Source organism: Rousettus aegyptiacus, unplaced genomic scaffold (genome assembly GCF_014176215.1).
Source record: "Rousettus aegyptiacus isolate mRouAeg1 unplaced genomic scaffold, mRouAeg1.p scaffold_m13_p_12, whole genome shotgun sequence".
NCBI classification, from domain to species: domain Eukaryota; kingdom Metazoa; phylum Chordata; class Mammalia; order Chiroptera; family Pteropodidae; genus Rousettus; species Rousettus aegyptiacus.
This window is the reverse complement of record NW_023416287.1, coordinates 92552730-92569116: the sequence shown is the minus strand read 5'-3', so window position 1 is coordinate 92569116 and position 16387 is coordinate 92552730.

Genomic DNA, 16387 nt, shown 5'->3' with positions numbered 1-16387 from the left:
ATTTTATTTTATTTTATTTTATTTTATTTTATTTTATTATTTTTGTCAGAGAGGAGCACCGATGCTCAGAGGACTTCATGAACTCACTTGAAACCACAGAGATCTGTACGTAGTCGCTTCCCCGCCCTTCGTCCGACGCCGTCAGTTAAAACCTCTTGATCTCACGGTCCTCACTGCCAGTCCTCCCAGTGACACCGCCACGTGTCGCTTTTCGGGTGAAGCCGGAGCAGCGGTCCCGAGCTGAGCGCCTTATTTTTCAGGGCCGTAGCCCCGAGCCGGGGCGGGCGGCGCGTGCGCAGACGCGGGCGCGAAGCCGCCGCCGCTGATGCTCATGGAAAAGAGACACTGGCTGGGACAGGGACCCCGAGGCGCCGGCTGCATGACGAGCGATTGGGGAGGGGCTCGGGGAGGGGCTCGGGGAGGGACTCGGGGAGGGGCTCGGGCAGGGCCAGCCGCAGCCGGGCGCGGAATCCTGGGCCCCGCTGGGACTGGCCGGCCCAGCGCAATGCGCCCTGGGGTCCCCTGCGCCGCGGAGAAGCCGGCGAACGTGAATCTGAGAGAGCGGAGGGCCGAGAGTTTTAAGCGGCCCGACTAGCGGCTGTATACAGCTGTGGGCCCACGGAGACGTCTGTGCTCGAGAAAACGTGCAAAGGCTCCCTGGCCACCGATACGCAGACGCGGACGAGGCCAAACGAATTACGACGGACGAGACCCCCGTCGGCCGCAGGACGCGCCTCCGCGCGCGCATCACCGCACGTGCGGGCGACGGTTTTGTTGTCACGCTCGAATTAGTGTTATCAGACCCCAGCTGTGGCCCCCGAAATTTGCCATGTAGCTGGCGAGGCCGGCCATGCATCCACTCGGAATTCTGTACAGTTATTTCCCCAAAGGCAGCCGGCGGCCTAGTCTAGTTCCAAAGAGCTTGCTTTGTTTTCTTTTCTACTGAACTGGGAAGTCTGGGAATTTTTCTGGGTTATCGCATTTTTTTTTTTTTTTTGTTAACATGACCTGTTTGCTCCATGAGAATAGAGCTGTGACCTGGCTTCATCCAATCTGCTGTTGAAGGGAAATTTTCATCTCTTAAGGATAGAGCTCGTGGTAGATAAAGAAACCGTGTGAATAAATGAGTAGGAACCATAAACCGTCCGTGCTGAGTCACCCTGCGTCGCAGAACCGGGTGGGCAGGCCGGTGACTACAGCGTGAAGGAGCAAACGGGAACACATGAGACGCGCGGTGCGCGGCCCCGGCCCGCAGCCCCCGCCACCGCCGCTGCCGTGGCGCCTCCGCCCAGCGGGCTCTCGCCGGCCTCGCGTTGCGTGGCTCGGGAAAGAGGCTTTCGACCCCCCTCCCCCTCCATCAGTTGTCGCTTCGGTGCATGTGTTTTTAAAATCCCTTTGATGTTTGGTAAAAATCTCTGCTCGAGTAAACAGTGACATCACTAATTGCTAAATATGACATTATCGGATTGTTTTGACTTCCTGGGGGTGAGGACAGAGAAAAAAGGTTAATTACAATTATGTTTGTCTCTCACTAATGGGAAGCAGCGCGCACACGCGTGTGCGTGCTGCCTGCTCAGAGGTCGGCGGTGATCTCTGCGCATTAGCCAGAGCAGAACAGAATGGCCCAGAGTGGGGGTGTCGCCGCGTCACCCGAATTCACCCAGCAGCTAACAAAATAGGTGTCTCTCACCGAAGACTCATTTTCACATTAAAAAAGGATCTTCATGATGGGCCTAGTGCAGTTAAATTGCTCATCACGGCAGGGGGCCTGCACTGAGCCCGTGACATTAAGTGCGCAGAGAATGCCTCAGGTAAGGAGCGCGCTGAGCAGTCACTCAGACCCCTGCCGGTTCTCTTTCAGGAAGATTCCACCAGGTGGCACAAAGCATCTCGAAGTGCCACTGAGCATGCTCTGTCTTTGGACCGCAGCAAATTGGGCAAAAAATGACTAAGAACTGCTAAAGATTGTAACACGCCTCCCCTTCACCTTCCAAGGCACACGTCCTTATCCCCGAGCAGCTTTTTCGAAGACAAAAAAAAATTATATGTAAGAATATATGCATTCCATACATTCGCTGACTTTATCTTGGAGCAATATAGAGAATGAGTCAGAAAAGATAAATAAAGCAGTGTGGGAAGAGAAGGAGATTTGCAAAGGTGCCAGTCACCAAATCTAAAGTCGACAGGTCTGTAGATAAAACTTAATACAAAATCTTTCCGAGAGTTTAAATGCAGGATCATTTATACACGTTGTGAACATTCTGGCACGTCGAGAATCCAGTGATTAAAAAGCTCTGTAGAGTTTAACTGAAACCAAACCATTGATGCTCAGAGACTGGGGAAAGGCTTTACAGGGGAAGGAAATGAAGTGAAATTGTTCTATTTATTCTAGCTTCTGCTCTACTCCTTAAAAAGTAGTCTAATATTGGCTCAGCATTGGGAGTGAATATATACTGAAATGATCGTCAATTAAATAATTAGATTGAAGCTGCTACAATATGTAATCCCATGTGACTCCAGCCTCGCCAATGAGGGGAGTGTGGTTTGGGTCTAGGACAGTGGAGGTGACCTCAAATAATCTATGGCATGAACTCTCTCAGGTCCCTCCTGCCCGGTGCCTGACACCAGAAAAACCAACTTGCTAAGTCTGTGAAGAGGCCAGGAATATGCATTTTGAAAAAAAGTTCCCAGATGATTTTAATGTGTCTTCTAATTAAGAGACTTAGAGCTAAGGGTTTGGTTTCTTTTTATGATAATCATGGATGTGTCCCCTGGAGCCCCATTTTAATAGACCCTTCCCAAGGGGCAGAGAAGATCAATACCCATGAGCCAATCCGGAAAGAAGTCTCGTGTCTGTTCCTTACAGAACAATTCTTCATTCTTCTCTGGAGATGGAAGATGGTTGAATTACGTGAAATTTCAAGCATCCTTCACACTCACCTGTCTCTGAAGAAATGTCTTATCCGCTTAACAAGAAATAAAATATGAATACACAAGAATATAAGAATCGTTCTCAAACTGAATCTTGAATAAAATGCAGATTTGAATGTTTTGAGCAGCAAGAAAATAAGAACAAAGATGTAGAAAATTAAGTTTTGTAGAGAAATGAATACTTTGTTCATTTAAATTGGAATTTGGGATATATGGAGGGTAGTCAAAGGAATCAGGCCTTAAATTTTAGACTAAGATTTTTTGTGCTATGTTCAGTACAAAGCCAATAATTTTTCTGATCCAAGTATAACGTGATTAGTTTTATGCATTGAGAAATTTAACTGTGGCAGCTGAGTGTAAAATGCTTCAGAATGGGAAGAGACTGAAAAAAGACACTGTTTAACAGGTTCCTTCCAGCCACAGGCTGTGTGATAGGTACCGGTTACGTTCAGCATCTCACGTGAACCTTAAAATGACCTTGTAAAGCAGGTGTTCTCATTCCCATTTTAACAACAACGGGGGAGGCCTAGAGAGTTGAAGCGTTCTGCCCAATCTATAATTTAAAGTGGTGGACCAGGAACTGGACCCAACTCTGTCTGAGTTCAAGATCTGTAAGCCTGACGATGTTACTGAGTCTCTAGAAATGTGTGGAAGGAGAGAATTAATGGTCGTCCAGGACGGAAGTGGTAAACTAAGAAACAGTTTCAAGAGAAAAAGGGTTCTTGTCACGAAACCAGACTGGCAGTTGAGGTTCCGCGGCCGGCTTCGGTTTCACTGTTGCATTATTGCACGTAAGTACGTGTTGATGATCACATTGCCAGAAGACCCTTAATTTAAAGTAGAAACAAGAGTTCTAGTGCCCGCTTTGCATCTCTGAATGATGGCGTGATGAAATGAAATCGTCCCGAACTCTGAAGGGGGTGACGATTTAAGCTATGTATCGTGCAGTTGTTATTGACTGTTTCACATTAAATTAAAAGTAGCTATCAGATCCTCGGTGGGGTGAGCATGGGCGGCCCGTTGAAAGCTCTAGAGGTGACCAAATCCCCTTTCTGCTTGCTTTCGGCTTATAGGCTATATTGTAGTTCCTTCAGACATTAGAGCTAGTCCGGTTCTTCAATACATTTAATGTTATTTATACGTCAATTATATCTCAATAAAACTGTATAGAATAAGTAAGACATTTATGTGTTTTTGTATTTTAATATCCACAAATAAATTCCAAGAGCATTTCTTTGGTTCATTTGCAAAACTGCTGCCACTCTGTTTCTGATATTACCGAGCGTATTCAAGGCAACATTCATGAATGATGCTGTACCTCGTGCCCTATTTTTATTTGATACTAGGTAGCACGTTTTTCTGATATAGAGTGTGCATTTTAATCATTTTCATAGGTTCCAAAATATTTTGTGCAGAGTACACTTTTATAAAAGTCTTAAGTTTTTAAAAATGGAATTCTCTAAAATCGTGTGGCTTTCATGACCAGAAAGAACGCTGTGCATTTAATGTGAGTGCAGCTTTGGTGAGAAAGAACCAGGCTGGCTTTTGCGGGCCTCTTTACAGGCTTGGTCTGTGCCCCGTAGGCACAGGGGGATCTGAATTACCTGGTAAGTCGGGATCTGCGAAGGGTCCCGCAGGTAAACGGAAGGTCTGCGGAACTTGCGGCTGGATTCCTCACGGTTCTCGATTAGAAACCTGTCTTTTTCCTCGTGCGCACTCACAACACACGGTCGCAGGCACATGCAGACACACAGATACAGACACACACACAACGCACACACACCCAAGTTCACACACGCACAGAGGCACGTGCACACTCACCCAGGGAGGGGTGCAAGGGAGATGCCTGCCCCCGCACGAAGACCCTCCAGGCCGGCAGCACGGCCTGGTGCAGGGCGGGCGCGGAGGCTCAGGTCGCGGCGCGGGGGCTTAGGACGCGGGGCCGAGGTGCCGGCCCCCACGACTGTGCCTCGACCCAGCAGGATGCATATTCGGGTGACGTTCAGGACGGGGCCTCCGCCGCGTTGCCTAGCCCTCCCGAAGTGTCCCGGAGCCGCGTGACACACTTTTCGTCCATTTTCATCTGTTTATGTCAATCTCTTGCTTGCAACTGAGAATCCTAATTCCTTGTGCCGGACACTGGGGGACCCCAGGAGATGGCAAGACCGTCCCCGGACCCCAAGGACCTCCCCGCCAGGTGGGGGAGGGAAGGCCCTGCGGGGTGACCATGGCTGTTCCCTCCAACGAGCCTGCGCGGACCATCGCCGCGCGCGCGGTCGACCCCGTCCCAGCTGCGGCCAGCAAGCTGCGCGTGCGACCCGGCCAAGAGGCGGCCTGACCCGCTGTGCCAAGAACGACCCACGGGTTTTCAACTTTGGCTTCCGACTGCTAGGGCGGAACATTCCCGAGTAATTGGCACACGCCCGAGGCCAGCAGAGTGCTCGGGGCAGGAAGGAGCGGAGGGGCGGGAGGGCGTGGCGAAGGAGCGGGTTAAGGTCGGCGGTTCTGCGGCGGCGTCTTCCTCTGCGTGGGGCCCGGCGGTCGCGGTGTCCACGCCGTGGGCAGCAGCAGGCGGAGGCGCCGTTCCCAGAGGCGCCCTCAACGTCGCGTGATCGGATCGCAGAGCTAGGGCGCAGGCATACTCTTCCCAGGCATAGACATCTTTTGAGCCTTTCGTGAAGGTATTAGACAAAGTCAGCGACGTTAGCAGGAAGTCTTCAGGCAGATTGAATCCCGTCCAGAAACCCAGCTTTAAATATCAGTTGCAAATACCCTTGTTGAGTCTGGAGCAGACGCAGATGATATATTCCTACCCAGTTATAAAGCAATTACCCCCACGGCTTTGGGCCAAAAGATGGGATATTTGAGACTCTGAAATGATCACCCTGCAAATGACCGTAATGTGGGTAATTAAAAATAGATTATTGGATTAAGATTCGAGTGACTTTCGAAGCCCTTGCCTTTTTCCTTGGTGTGTGTGGGTTTTGTGTTTTCTCTCTTTTCCCCTTATTTTTTCTCTTTCCGAGTGATCATAATTGAATGCATCTTTAGACTGCAAATTGTAATTTTGCTGTCAGCAATGGTACTTTAATCTCAGATGTTTATTAGAAAATTTCTCTGCGCTAACTGTGAATTTAGCTAACAAGAGGCACTTGAATCAAGTGAGTGGACTAACAAAATTACGAACATGGTGACGGCTCTGAGTCGGGCTGCTGTAGCGAGCTTCGATAGCTCTGAATTTCTTATTTCATGTGGAGGAATTTAATAATAATCAGGACTAATGGACAGATGAATCCTTGTCCTCTCAGCCACGGAGGTGGACTGAAATACAGTAGTTCAGACACATGGGTAACTGGGCCGGAGGAAGTGGGGAGCTGAGGCATTTCTCAGGGGATCCGATTTGTGTATCCAGGTCCTCTACTCCTGCTGCCCACTCATTTCTAAAACTTGGGGCGTGTTTCCCTTAAGTGGGTTTCCCTTTGCCCCTCTGGCTCACAGAAGCCCCCACCCGGGGCAGGCGGCAGGGCCCCGGCCAGCAGAAGCCGAGCCCGGACGTGCGGTGTCCCCAGGGCGTCCCTTGCTCGCCCTGGGGCAGGGACGTGCCCCGCCTCTGCGGGCTCCGGGCTCCGGCTTCCTTGTTCTGAAAAACACGGAGCTGGGAGCGGTTCTCCAGCCTTGGCTCCTCCGCGTGGCCGCTTCTCTTCACCGACGGGTTGGGGGCGGGGAGGCAAGGAGGCGTCCTAACGGTTAGGGTCTCCACCCTTCGCTCTTAACTGGACCACGACGTGCCCTGAGCCTGAGCCGCCCGAAAGATAAACGACGCTGTTTCTCCAGACGTCAGACGTGTGTTCGCCGGAGAAGCCCGCGACCCCCGCCTAGGTGCTCACCCGAGAGGAAAGAAAATTTATGTTCTCACAAAAACCTGTTCTCGGATATTTAGAGCTGCTCTGTTCACAATCACCTGTAAACAGAAAAGACTCAAATGTCTTGCAGCTGGTGGATGTGTTTAATGGGGTCACAGCCAGATGAGGGACATGCTCGATGACACGTGCTCGGCATGGCTGGCCTGGAGGGGGTGCTCGCAAATCACGCCCCGGTGAGGGGCTAGCGTCAAAAAGAGAGAGAGAAGTTCTAAAACTCGACAGCGAAAAATGGCTATTCCTGTTAAAATACGGGCCAAGGCCTGGAATAAATATTTCTCTAAAGGAGAAATACAAATGGCCAATGGGTACATGGGAAAATGCTCAGAGTCACTAAATTTAAACCACAATGGCATATAATTTTACACCTGTTAGGATGGATATTACATTTAAAAAAAAAACTAAAAAAAATTAGCAAGTGTTGGCGAGGACGTGGGAAAAACCGGAAGCTTTGTCTACTCACCATCAGGAGGAATGTAAAATGGTGCCGGCGTTACGGAAAACAATATAGAGGTTCCTCAGAAAGTCGAAAAATGGTGCTATTGTAGGGTCCAGAAATCCCATGTCAGGCGTTTACTCAAAATAACTGGAATCAGAATTTCGAGGCGGCATCCGCACCCCGCGGTCCTCGCGGCGGGGCACACGCGGCGGCCGAGACGCGCAAACGAGCTGCCTGTCCACTGACGGGGCGCGGGAAAAGGCAGCGCGGTGCTTCGGCACCCAGTGGGTGTGCGTCGGCCCTGGAGAAGGGGAAACCTCGTCACAGGCAACGGCGTGGGCGGAGCCGGGGGATGTCATTCCGAGTGACCTCGGCCGTGACAGAGGGACAGATACCGTATGATTCCACTAACAGGACGTCCTTAAAGTGGTCGAAATCGCGGAGACGGGGCGCCGCGCGGTGGCTGGGGCCTCGGGAGGGGGCGGAGGTGCGGCCCGGGGTGCGGGGTTTGGGCTCCGTGAGGCGGGCGACTCGGGGGACCTGCCTCCTGCCTGCGGTTGACGCCGCTGCGCTGTGTGCACGTGGAAGCCTGTTCACTGGGCAGGAGTTCTCGCTGTCTTTTCTTGTCACAATAAAAACATATATATATATATATATATATATATATATATATATATGCATCGTTTTTCTTATAGAGAAAGTAGAAGGAGAGCACACAACAACGCGGAGAAATCTGAATCGAACTACGTGCTAAGTGAAAGAAGCCAGACTCAAAAGACGAGAGGTTTTACGATTTTATTTATGTAATACTCTGGAAAAGGCAAAACCATAGGGACGGGAAGCAGACCGGGGGTCAGCAGGGGTGGCGGCCACGCGGGGGTGTGGCGGCATGATCGCTAGTATCCTGCTCGTGAGAGCGGTTGCCTGACCATGCACCAGTTAAGACACAGATTTGTACACTAAGAGGAGTGAATTCTACTCTGTAAGTTATGCGTCCGTTAAAAAAATCAACAGCAGGATCCGAGGTGTGTTATTAAACTGCCCTTTTCCTTAAACTTAAATTCTAAAATTTGTAAAGCTTTAAAAAAGAAAAACAAAACGAACACAGATGTAGACAGTCGTTTTTCCTTCTTCTCCCCATCGCGGTGCCCAGGTTCAAATCCAGGCTCCCGCTCGGTGTCTTGAGATGCCGTGGGTGACCTTAGCCTGACGGAGCGAGAGGGCTGTCCTCGAGCACACGTGGCCTAGGAGGGTCCCGAAGCTTCCCGTCGGCTCCCCGGGATGCAGCCTCGTTTGCTCTGGCTGCTGACGACCCCCGAGGCGGGCGCCGGAGGCAGCTGCAGTCTCCTGCCTGCAGGCGCGGCGCAGGGCGGCCCCCTGGGGAGACCGTTTGTGCTTCGGGCCGGGGACCTGCAGAAGCCATCTATCTTTCAATGTGTCTGGCTTTCAAGCCAGACATTGTGTGCCTGGAGGGCTTCTGGTGTTTTCTACCCAGGGCTGGTAGGTCCCAGTGCTAAAGAAATATTTGATGCAAATAAAGAATTTCTCCTGGATGCTCTAAATTCTACGCCGGGCCGGGAGCTCAGCTGAAAACACCAGTAAACGCTACGGTCTAGGTCCTGGAGGGCATCTAGTGCCAAACTGTGGAGCACGTTATAATCCATTGCGCTGGGAAAGGCGTTCGACATGTGCAAGGTCCTCACGTGGGGTCGGCCGCCCACGCTGTGGACACGTGTGTGCTCGTCAGGCGACTGGAGAAAGCCGACTGCATCAGGGAGACTTAGCAGCGACCCTCAGACCGCGGCGTGAGTGTGTCGCACGGCGTTTCCTGGTATGGCGGCAAGTTCGTGCGTAATCCCTCGTGCCCGATTCAAATACACATTTTTAACTAGCACTTGGACTACAGCATCAATCCTTGATATTGAGATTTATAATGAAGGCTGATCTTTAAAGACTGTTTGTTTGGAAAATCATTTTGCCAAACAAGGCTTTCTACCACCAACAACATGTTAACGACCGGAAAAGGCTCGGGATCGTTTTGTGAGGTTATCGGATCGCAAGACAAGTGACAACATGTGCCTCAATGTGGGGCGTCCCCGGCAGCCACTGAAGCCCGGGTGCCCCAAGACTGAGAGCCGGGAGCAGGCAGGTCAGCTACACCCAGCGGGGTGGGAAGAGGGTTGCCAGGCAGGGGAGGGCCCCAGGCCGTCTCCCCGCCCCGGTCCGCGGAGAGCGGCCTCACGCTGTCACGCCCCGACCACAGTGGGAACCACTGAGCATCGTCACGTGGTACGCGGCCTGCCCACCACCGCTGGAGTATTCATTCACCCACTGACCCGGTCGGGCCTGCGAGGCAGCCCACCTCCCCCGGGTGTAGACAGAGCCATCGCCTAAGCATGAGCGATGGGCAAACTACAGCCCGGGGGTCCGATCCAGCCCCCTGACTATTTCTGGCTGTTCTATAAGATAAGAAGGGTTTAACAGGTAAACGTTTGCCATTGATTTGGTCATAGGGAACGCTAACTTTGAGCCCCAATTACATGAAATGTTATGCAGAAAAGAATTGCGTGTTTTTTCATGAGCTATAGGCCTAAAACACTACATTCAATTATTGTTACTATGTTTCGAATTTCACCCATAGTTTTTTTCTGATGAAATTTGTTTTCCCTCTTGTAATGTAGATACCGAGATAATGCCTTAACTCTGCCTTGGCCTGCAAAGCCTGCAGGGTTTGCTTTCTGTCTGTCCAGAGCTAAGTTTGCAGCAGCTGGTCAGGCAGCAATACAAGAATCAAGAATCGGCTACGGACAGAGGAGGTTCGTTTGAAGAAACGGAACGGAACAGAACAGTAGAGGCCTCCGTGCTTCTAACAAAGCAGAAGGAAATGCCTCTGCGGCGCCGGCTGGAACTCATCCAGGATGTGAGGAGCGGCTCGAAGAGCCACGAGCTCTTTCATGTCCCCAAGTGCTCTGTTCTCTACTTTTATATCCTTTCCGAAAAACAGAGCTCCCCCATGCCAGGTTATTGGCTCAATATGACAACAGTAAATCTCTGGTGACACTTCCAGCAGCACATAAGAAGAGAGTTCTCAGAAATGACCAGCCATTAACCCAGCGTGACCTGTCTCAGCATGCGAGGTGCAGCAGGCTCTACCATTAAGTGTAGAATTATTTCCCAATAGATACTTTGCATGCGATGCCGTTCGACTATTCGGAAAATGAGCAGAACGAGTCAAGTAGGAGAATAGACTCCTTCGTATCTCCCAGCGATAAATGAAATTGAGAGTTGACCAGTCGATGGGAAAATTAGCTCTTATTATTTCTAAAATCAATGATGGAATAATTAGATTTAGCAAATGGGATTTAAAAAAAAAAATTCCCGTGGGTCTCCAGGACTATCCCTTACAGTTAATCTGGGGGGCGAGCCCCCAACTGAACTGTCTAGGGTTTTATTTGGTTTCCTAAAAGTCTTCATTTTTATCGCGTGGATGTTGTTCGATAAGAAATCACACCCAACGACAGCTCACAGCGACGGCGACTCACTTCCTCCCGCGCTTCCTGGGCGGGCTGCAGCGGCGGGCGGCCCGGCCGGGGCTGGGCGGCTGCGTGTGGCCACACGCGGGGACCGGGCCTCAGCTGCGGGGAATGGCCGAGACGCTCCCCCTGCCCGCGGGCCGTCGTCACAGCGGCCGCCCGGCCCGGCGGGGGCCCTCGAGGGCCGAAGCTGCGGCGCGTCGTGGTGGCCGCGGCTCAGAAGTCCCCCCGTGTCGTCTTTGCGACAGTCTGAGCTCAAAGCCAGAGGAAGGGGCGGCTCGGACTCCAGGCGCGGGCAGAGCGACGCCGTGCTTCAACGGGAGGGCTTTGGACGATCGTACCCTGCTGCAACCCACCTTCTTCTCACTCCTGTTTGCTTGCCGTCACGGACTCTGAGGTACTAATTAAGACCCTGGAGAAGACGTGTGACAGCCCCTTGAAGGCCGTGCACAGGGCCGATGCGAGTAATTAGGCAGCTTTAGCAGGGAGAGCGTCAGAAATAGAGCAGAAAACGCCGTCTTCTTTTTACAAATACAGGCAGAGCGCGCAGTGCAATTAGCTCTATCTGCTCATCTTGCACCATGAAGTTCTGCTCTGGAAGGCCAGCCGGGCCGCCCCAGGCCGCCATGGGCGCTGTCTGCCGCTGGCCCAGTCCACGAGGCCAGCTGGGCCGCCCCGGGCCGCCGTGGGCGCTGTCTGCCGCTGGCCCGCCGCACGTGGCTGCGAAACCTCTCGGGGCAGCACGTGTGCCCTCCAGCCCGGCCATGGCTGGGCTTTGCCGTCTGCAGACTGTGCCGCTTGTCACCTCGGGCCAACACCACGAGGACCCTCCCTGAGCAACACCCCGGAAGCTTCCAGAGCCTGGAGGGATGCTGGAGGCGGTGCTGCCGCACGTCTGGTCCTGCACGTGAGCCGTGCACGAGCCGTTCATGGAAAACTCCTGGATTCCTGAGCCGAGAACGTTCCAATTAACCCTCTCGCCGCGCGCCCGAGCTGAGGGTCCGCGGACACTCCCGTTCCAGCCGCACCTGTTTTTACCAGGGTTTGGTGCCTTTTGTTTGCATTTAACTAAACCTAGGAACCTGACAGCCTGTGACTTAATAAAACAGATTTCAAAACAAGACTTAAATCCGTTTCTCTCTCCCCTTTTTTAAGTTCCAGGACATTTGAAAATGTGCTTATAAAAATGATCTTTTGGCTTGGAATTTGGGTTTCTTACTACTAAAAAAGTGAATTAATCTTAATAATTGCAAAGAAATCATATATGGAGTGGTCCTCAGAAGGGTAATTACTCAAATACAGTGGTTTTCATTAAAAAGTTAACATTTATCTCATTACAGTAATTACCTTATTGCAGTAAATTGGCAATATTTTCCTATTCCTTCAATGAGAGAGCATAGTAAGATAAGTTCACTGCAGTAAGCTGTGTCTGAACTCATTAATGAGACGTGTGGATTGTTTTTTAAACTTGTTTCTAGAGAGGCGCAACACACCCTCCTTTCCGTGTGGAACGGCGTTAAGCCAGACAAATGCCATCAGACACTGTCCCTTCACCTTTGAAATGGCTCTTTTGGAGACAGGACCACACTCGTCTCTGCTACCGAGCCGAACGCTTTCTGCTCGTCTCGGCTTTCTCCTTCCGGAATGAAGACACCGCCTCCAATGAAAGACTCGGTGGCCATCGCCGAAGGTTCGCTGAGTTTTAAGAATTCTTAGAAAACGTCTAATTCGATGCTATTTATTTTCAGGTGAAGGTGTTGCAAGCATGAAGATGTCGACGCACCTGCCAGAGTCACTTGGTGAGGGAGAGAGAGTCAAGTGTGACGTTCTCGTCTCCTGCCGTTCCCAGGTGTGTGTGGCCGGGGTGGGGAGGGGAGAGAGGCCTCTGTGTCCCTGGCTAAAATGACCTCGTGTGGGCCGCAAGGCCTTTGGCGTCCAGCCTTGAATCGCTCCTAGGAAACCACACGATTGTTCAGAGGGAGTGGCTTATCCCCGATTTTTCTGGCCCCTTTGTCCCCCATGATGCCGACGGCCGTGGCAAGTTGTGGATCGTTGGCGTGTCCCACCCTGGGAGGCTTTGGTGAGCGCGTCCACTTCTGTGCGGGCGGCCGAGCTGCGGGCTCTTCTGCTACGTTACTGGTGAAGCAACCTTGTCACTCACAGCAAGCGCATTTCCTAGTTTCTGCAGAGAATGACCTGCAGGGGCCCACGAGTAAAGGCTGGCGGTTGTCACTGGGCTCTGAAGCCTGCCCCCGCGGAGCGTGCAGGGCGAAGGAGGGCATCTTCACGCCCCTCCGTTCCAGCCGCAGCCGGCTCCTCCCCGTGACTCGCCCCCAGAGCACGGAGGGACCCAAACTCCTGTAACAGCTCCTCGGTCAGGGCGGGCCTCCGCACATCTCCCCTCCTGGGTGGTGCCCACGTCTGTCACACACGCGGCTCTCTCTGCCAGGCCGAGCTGGCCCGTCCGGTGGCCCGCTCGGTTCTCCCCACAGAGGAGCTGATGGCCGCCTCGCCGGGCACGAGTCCTCCTCAGGGCCCGTCACCGCCGTGAGAGGACCCTGCCTAGCAGAGCACACGGCCATCTGCACCCTCACGCAGCCGCACAGAGCGGTCCCATTCAGGCACGCCCAGGACTCGTAGCCTTGAACTCGCCACCGCTCAGCGCTCACCAAACGCCCGGTCGACGCGCCTGGCCTCTGCTGGACATGGCCAATCACGTCTTCCCGCTCTCCGCATCGGTGGCCACGACCCCCGTGACTGCGTTCAGACCCAGCCCTGCTGAGCACCCACTGCGACAGCCGGCGGCCGCGCACGAACTCGCCCCGTTATTGCTCCTTCTGCAGACTGTTCCCGCTTCCTTCCATGTCGATGGTCGCGCTGTTTGTATCCTTCTAGGTCGATTTAAGTTACTTTTAGAACAAGGCAAACGACAAAATAAGTTACGATACAGTTAAATCCCGACTAACATGTTAAATATGTGCGGCATTCAAGTTGGGGCGGATCCACTTAATAAGCCATCTAGACATCGAAAAATTGATATGGCGCATTGCCTCTCCTAGCGACAGGCAAACTAACGCACCGTGCTAGCGTCACCGGGAAGCTGCCTGTGGAGAGGCCTTAAGATTCACTTAAACTAAGTGTTTTCAGTGCAATGATGTCAGTTAATTCATTAGGCTCTGAAAAACTTTACCATAAGATGGCCATGGAGATTGTCTAAAAGCAGCTGACACCCTTATCTCTTCTTCTTGTCGGGGGGTAGGGGGCAAATCAGCCTCGCACCCTTTGTCCAGAGGAGAACCTGAGCTCGCGTCTGCAGGAAGGTCTGGGCGAGCGAGAAGCCGAGACGGCCATGCGCCTTTGTGCTCACTTATGTTGAGCCACGGAGCCGGTCCACTGCCTTTGGCCGCTGCACCGGCCACTGTGCACCGGCCTGAGGACGCCATCACGTCCCGTGCGGAGGCGAGGGGCCCTCCTTTGAGGACCCGTCGGCATCTGCCGGGCTGTGTACCTTCGCGGTCACCATACGCATTCCCTATTGTCATTTTCGTACTTGGGACATGCGTCTCATCCCAGGCACGGCACACGAACATGGGGGAGGTGCCGGCTCTGCCTTGGTCACTCAGAGACCGAGTGACGGACAGAGAGGACCTGCCGATGAGCAAATGAGGGAAATACACTTTGTGGTATTTGCAAACAGGTGCCGTCATTCCGGGGTCGGGGAAGTCACGTGCTCTTATGTTTTTGACAAGACGGGGAGAGTGAGAGACAGACACTGTTTCACACCACGATGCATTTTAATGAGGAGCGGCATTAACACTGAAAGGCAGAGCCTCGAGCGAGCGTGGCGGGGGCCGGGGCGGCCTGCCTTGCGCGCAGCCAGCCGGGGTCAGCGAGCCGCGAGGCGATTCCCAGCCGGCCGCCCACGCGTGTCGCGTCTCCCACGTGCGTAGTGCTGCTGTTCACTCCCCGGCTGGGGGCATTTCAGGAGGCATCTGTGCCCCAGACAGCGTAACTGTCGTGGAGGGGGAGGCAAAGGAAACCAGACTCCAATTCAACACCAGCCCATCTTCGAGTGGCCAAAACTCTTCTTTGAGGGACATAAATCCAGGGCCCAGGAAACTCGCTCTCTGTCTTCCTCGCCACTGGAGAAATTATTACGAGATTCCCTCCATGATCAGGGAGAAGGACGTTTCGGGAAAGCCACGGTCAGGGTGACGGTGAGGCCGGTGGCTGGAAGAACTGTTGTCACGGACGTTTTCCCTGGAACTCCTCCTTCCCCTGGCCTCTGTCCTTGGCTGCCCAGCGCGGGGGGCCAGAAGCCGTCTCAGCGCCATGCCTGCCTCCTTTTCATTGTCGAGATACAGTTGCATACAGCGTCTTGTAAGTTTAAGGTCAAGAAGAAGTGGGCTGGCGAGGATGTGGGGAAAAGAGAAACCTGTGCCCAGCTGGTGGGTTTGCAAACTGGTGCAGCCACTGTGGGAAACGGCACGGACATTCCTCAAAAAACGAAAAAATAGAGCTGCCATATGGCCCAACAATCCCACTTCTCGGTCCATATCCAAAGGAAACGCAAACAGGATCTCGAATACACAATGCCCCCTTCTTAAAAAACAAATCTATTTTAATTACTACTATTATTGTGCTTTCGTGTGTTTTCCAGCTCTTCGCGTAAGTTCTTGGTGAGCTCATCTCTTCCCCTATGTTCACCGAACTCCGCGTCTGGGAGATTACTTGCCTCCATCTTGTTTGTTTTTCCAGAGTTTTGTCCTGTTCTTTCATTTAGGATACGTGTCTTTGTCTCCCCATTTTGGCTGCCTCCTTGTGTCTGTTTCTGTGTATTAGATAGAGCTGCTAGTCTCCCCATCTTGGCAGGGTGGCCTCATGCAGTAGGTGTCCTGTGCGGCCCAGTGGTGCGGTGTCCTTGGTCACCTGAGCTGGGTGCCCCACAGGTGTCCCTTGTGTGGCTTGTATGTGCCCTCTTCTTGTAGCTGAGTCTCAATTGCTGTTGGCACGTCCGTGGGAGGAGCTGGCCCTCAGGCCGCCTGGCCGTGAGGACTGGCCTTGACTCAGTGGACAAGGTGTTGTGCAGGGGTGGACCCCACAGAGTGGGATTTGTTTTATCGGGGCTCTGGTGACTGCTGAGTCTACCCTTTGGGTGTGTCATTTGTGGAGCTCATTAGTGGTTCTCTACTGTGGTCCGAAGCTGGCTACTGAGCAGGTCGTTTCTGGGCCCTCTTGGGCGGAGCTCTGGGGCAGACCCGGGTCAGCTGCTGCCTGTGCTCAGCCCAGGGCCACCTCGTGGAAGCTACAAAGTTGTCTGTGGTAGGTAGCTGCTCGTCCTGGGCTCGGAGGCACCTGGGAAAGGCTGTGCTGCAAGCCGAGGCCAGCTGCCGGCAGTGCCCAGCTGGAGGCCATGTAGCAAGAGGTACGGGGTGCACTGAGGCCAAATCCTGCTTTGGGGACCTTTGGGAGATTTTAGGAAAGCCCGTGGTGCAAGCAAGAATCAGCCGCATGATTTGGATGGGATGGGGTCTCAGGAATCACCAGGGTGGGGCAAATGGTGT